Genomic DNA, 6,000 nt, shown 5'->3' on the forward strand with positions numbered 1-6,000 from the left:
AAATTGTGTCAATTTTTGCCACCCCCCGTTTATAAAGCGGTACCTTTTATGTCTTTACTAATTTAACCTTATCCATGTCCCTGTCCCTCTGCTGTGGATGATGCTTTAAAGAAAGGCGGTTTCTGCAGCTTGCTGTCACTCACTTTGTCTGACACCTGTCACGCAGCAGCTCTTTAAGGATATTAGACCATCTACATGTCAAAGTATCAAGTTATGTCTACCAGAGAGGAAAATGTTTTTTCATACACTCAGTATTGTTTGCCAGTGTCCATTCTCTGAACCTTTTGAACAGGTGTGCTCTTGCTCTTTAGCAAGGCATGAAAACATAAAAAGCCTCAGCAGCAACTGGAGAGACTGTAGTCCATCCAAGGGTTTGTCTACAGTTGAATGATCTGAAAAAACATACAAACAAAACATGGGCAACAAAAAAGAATTCCCAGACCATTTCAAGACAGAACATGAAGGTTGCAGTTGGCAAAGCTGAAAAATGAGCAATAAGCCTTAGAAGCAGGTATATCACAGGTGGTATCAGATCCCGTTATTCATGTCTTCAATGTTTTGAAGCATGAGATCCACAGGCAGCATATTCCCCACTCACTGTTGAAAGCTCACACGGGTGCAGACTCTCTCCTATTACATCCCTAAAGACTGTGTGCAGAGAAGCTGTGTAAAGATTCACTCAGTCAGACGGGATGAAGTCAGTGCACAGAGGGAGAGATTGGATGACTGTGTGTATTGTCTGAGTGTGGACACATGTGCTGTGAATGCTCTATGAGGAGAGGAGAGACCTCAGCAGAGTATGTGAGCAATATGACAAAGCAAAAAGGAAACTAAGAAAAACGTAGAATGGGAAAAAATCGTCCCCCCGGGCTCTGTGCAGACTCCGTCTTTTCTTCAGCCAGAGTCTGTCGCTGTGTATTCCTCTGAGATCATCTTCCACAGTCTGAATCAAAACCTCTGCTGGTCTGTTCCACAGAGTATCACACCCAACTCATTTGGTTTCATATTTTCCTGTATTTATGTCCATTTTTATTTCATAGAGCAAACAAAGGAAGTTAATATATATATATATATATATATATATATATATATATATATATATATATATATGCATATGTTCCTGTAGGATCTTTGACTGAAGCCTAAAGGGTTAATCCTCCCTTGTATGTGCTTTTAGCAATAATATAACCAGAAGGTTTAAAAAAGGGAAAAACTATGTAAAAAAAAAACATCCCCTAACTGACTCTGTATCTAATTGTATGTCTTACATTTGATATAGAAGCTCTTTCTAAAAGTGGTGCTATAGAATAAATTGGGTGATATCTCCATCTAGAGGTTTTGTGATGTAATACAAAGTGGCTGTTCATGTTCACTTGTTTCAACCAGAGACAAAATAAGTTGAAGGAATCTGGCAAAAAGATGAGTCCGAGCATCATTTTAGATCTTTTATAAAAAATAAAAAAATTAAATCATGGCTTTCTAAATAAAATATCACTTCAACATAAACAGACAAAGGTTTTTTTTATTTTTTTTTATTCCTCGTCAGCAATTAACTCCATACAAAATGTGACTTTAAAAAGATGGTTAAAAATTTCAAGTTGACATTACAAACTACATTTCTATTGAGGCATTTTATTGTTTTTTACTTCAGCTTTCTGTGTCTGAAAGCTTTATTTTCACACTATTTTTGCTCCATCCAGATGTGGAATGCTACAATCTGTTGGCCTAACATCTGTCAGATGTCTCACAAGTCACCACAGGAAAAAAAGCTATCAAGATGCACGTTTTGTTTTACACAAATTACAGAGTTTGATTTTTTATATTAGTGTAATACTAGTTATTCAATCACAGACATGTCAGTGCACTCATCATCGACTTTTATGTGACGGTGGAAAAAAACTCCCTTGGTCTCCCTTAGGTCTGGGACACCATCTATCACAAACCTTGTTGTTCTCTCTAAAAACTGAAGCCCCCGTCCCACCCATAGACTGCAAAAAGGTCCCACCTTGGAACTGTTGACTCCAAAGACCCACAGACGACCAGGAGGTATTAACAAGTCCAGGCAAAAACTGGTCAACGACTCAGCTAATGACTCTCATGTGAGTCAACCGTTACAAGCATGACACTGATCCCGTCAGAGGCTTACACATCAAACTCTGTCCATCAGTTAGTGTAGAAGAAGCCTTTTGGAGGAGAGGGGAAAAATCTTCAGTCGCAGTAAATGTCGCTCAGTGAAATGACGCACATGACGGAGTAATGTTGGATCTTAGTAATATCTTGAGATAACATTAGTTTGACTGATTACAGTAAAGTTACTTTTGTCAGAAAAGGGAAAAGTGCTTGCCAGATAGCATTTTTTTAATTGTTTAAATTAATCACATGATAAGTTAATAACTTATTGTAGCTACCGAGCAATGTTTAAGTAGTATTCGTTCTGTCATGGTTGCATGCGCGTGGCTTTATACAGTCTTGCCCCTTCATATTATCCCTGTGATTTACACATGATAGTTAAGAAGCAGGATCACAGCAACCTCAAGGATGTAAATAATGTAAGTTTAAAGATGAAAACATTCAAAGTGCCTAGCCTTTGCTTTTTAAAATAAAATTACATTAGAAGTATTTAAGCTGTTTCTCTCAGCTGTACCAGCAGAGGGTGACTCTGCCACATTTACCAGCAAATCCATCTAGGAGACACTTGTGTCACTTTCCCGGATTTGGCTGCCTTATAGAAAAAAAGCATTTGATAATGCACCTTTTCTATACTGAGCTCCACCAGTCAAATGATTCAAACACTTTCTTCACACAGTCTGATTTGCTGGTCTTTGCTCTTAATCCTTGATGAGGGAAGTGTAGCTTAAGTAAAAACTCATTGTCTCAAGTCACAACAACTTCTCAGCTGCTTTCTCTCTCTCTCTCTCTCTCGCTTCCTCGTATAAAACAGGTCCATTATTCAGAATAATCATGCCTCTGCCCAAATCAATTAAGGTTGTTTTTTTCGGCTGACATGCAGTAATGACAGGCTAATGGGTCCAGTGATTCGGCACCAAGAAATAAAAACAAGTCATTTCCATGTTTCATCTCCCAGAAACCAATTCCGTACGAACAATGTTTCAAAACTCTTTTAGCATTTGCATAAAATGTACTTGCACCTGCAGACTTGTGTGTGTTAATGCAGCCGTAAAAAGAAAAATATGAGTTCTGAAACATTGTTTAAATGCATGCTTTCAATCCCTGAATAATACTCCTCTTACTACATTAAATAATTATTCAAGCATGAGTTCATTCTGAAAACAAGATTTCCTTCATTTAACTCCTTTCATCCTGGCTAAAAATAGACTTCATACTCAACTCCTCTTTTCTATAATTAAACGTTCACTACTGGCATGTAGGCTTAGGAATGAATAAGAGATGCAACAAGAAACAAGACAAAGATTGCTCCAATGAGCTGACAGATACGCTTTCTAAATAAAGCACCACACAATCTCTACGGCTCGGAGAGGGGGTGAAATCTACAGTACATCCGATATGTATGCTACTTGTCTGTTTTACTGACCTAGAAATATCCTCCTGACTCAGTGAACTCGGATCTCAAGTGAAGCTTACTCCATATCTGTCAGAAAGCACTTGTGTTTAGAGTTCATCCTGGAGAATGTGGGGCAGATGTACAGACTCAGCTGCAATTATGAGCATATTTAAAAGTAAACTTTTCTATAGTGATAGAGATCTAGTAGATGCCACAGCTGCATAACACTATAGTCTGAATAAAGAATAAAGAAGAGGTAGTAAGCAAGACTTTAGATTAAGCAGGGCTGATAGAGGGGTTTATAAAACACAGGGTCAGAGTGATTTTACAGCACAAAACTTCACAGACATGTTTTGGAGAGCAAAGAGTTTTTTTTGTTTTTTTTCATAAACTGGTTGAAAAGGATAATATGTGACCTTTAAAGAAGATGCATTAATTAAATATCTTTACAAGTGACCACTCTGAATTTCTCAGAGCAGCATGAAAAACAGAATAACTGATAATGATTTAAAAATGAAAATAAACCAGTTTCATTTTAAAGTGAATAACTGTAGATATTAGAAAGCATTCACATTGTAAATCCTTTGGAATAATTAACTATGCCAGGCCATGAAGGTTACGTGTTGATAGAATAATCTGAGTAAACAGGATTCTGTACCTTTAAATAAATCCATACATTCACACACAACTATATTAGAACGACTTAAAGGTGTATTCAATCCAAATACTTCTCCTTTATTACTAAAGGTTTATTCAATCTAAAAGTATTGTAGGACCTGGTTCCTAGTTTTAATACTCTTCATTCTAAATGACTATAAAAACGTTGCCACATTTCCACAGTGGTACAGCTCATAATTATGCACGGCATATCAAACTGCAAACAATATATAGCCCCCTGTAACTTGAAGTTATTTCTAAACAGAATGTACGATGATGTGTTTTTTATTTTGCATTATCTCTGTGATGGACTGACCTGTCAAGAATGTTGCTTTCAAGCCAAATGTGCTGCTGGCTGCAGGGAGCGTGCAGGGAAACACGTTTTCACAGAATGTGGGGAGGCATTAAGCAGGCTGGTGAATTCTCATTTATCTTAAAGATTGTTAGCACCTTAGCTGTCTTTTTTTTTGGTCAACAAGAGTTCATAATATATAATTGGCTAGCTTTTTAACTACTGTGTCTTTGTCACAATTATGATGGATATCATTAATATTCCGTTGTCTTCTAATCAGGGCTATGGTGCATGTCCAAGCATGCAGTGGGGAAACACTACTAAACAGCAGATAATTGCAAGGCTCCTAAAAGTCAGTTGAATCTAAAATGTTCACCTGCAAAGCTCTCAGTCCCAAAACATTGTGCAGAGCATTGTACAGTGAATTAGTGAGTCTTTCTGCCTTCATTTGGGTCTGCTCAATGGCAGACAAAGCTGGCCTGCAGAGGGGATGTGCTTTGGGACTTTTATACAATGTGAAAAGATTGATACGCGGCTTTATGCTTTGTTGACGTGCACGTTGCATCGCCCCTATGGGAAGCAGTGTTGGCAGCTGCCATAGTCACAATGTGGTGTGCCAATCTGGATATGAGCCAGCAGAGCACATCAGATGGACGCAGCACGGCAGCACAGTCCCTCTCTAAATACACAGGTTAGGATGGACACCCAAGGTACCTCCGCTGGGTTGTGCTTGAAGTTGTAGACTTATCTTTGATGAATTGCTGACTCATTGGTTAATAACTTCTCCTGCTAATGGCATCAATAATTGTATTCTTTGAGGATAATCAGTTATGTCACTTTCCCATTTTTAGACAGCCAGCCAATAATAAGGCAACAGACCCATCGTTTAAAAGGCAAGTTGGATTTTTTACTCTAAGAAGCCATCTCAATGAGGATAAAAAAGATAGCAGTGCACTTTTAATTAAAATGGCAAACTTAACATAATGAGTATTTTTTAAGGTTTTTTTATTAAACAGTTTAGAAGGCATGGATAAAAAAATGCCTTACAGGAAAGTGGAGGCTATACTGCCTCTATCACACATTTCTCACTCCTGCTCTATTTCTCCCTGATGCTCATCCACTCATGAAAATCATCCCTCCCTCCCTCTCTCTCTTTCAGTGTCCCGAGGCAAGGCGACGTAGGGACTGTCTGAATAAGCTTTAATGGGAATCCAGCTTGTCAGCTTTGAACTATACCCCTCTGACCATCTTTTCAATGCCAATAAGCTGACGTAATAGAACTCTTATCCTGAATTGATTCTGCGCTTCAAAGATCTATGCGGAAGGGCGCAGATAACAAAGAGAGGACTGAAAGCAGAGTTGAGAAGGACTCGGGGCATGTGAGCGGGGTGATGGATAAAATGGGTGAGATATGACAGTGATGTCTTGTTTGGCTGCAGGGCCTGTGGATCACATCAGAGACTTTCCCATGTGTCTTTGCACCTTATTGAGCGTCAACGCTGTGCTCATGCAGATGTGGGCCTGTCTC

This window comes from Symphodus melops (genome assembly GCF_947650265.1).
Source record: "Symphodus melops genome assembly, chromosome: 18".
In the NCBI taxonomy this organism is placed as follows: domain Eukaryota; kingdom Metazoa; phylum Chordata; class Actinopteri; order Labriformes; family Labridae; genus Symphodus; species Symphodus melops.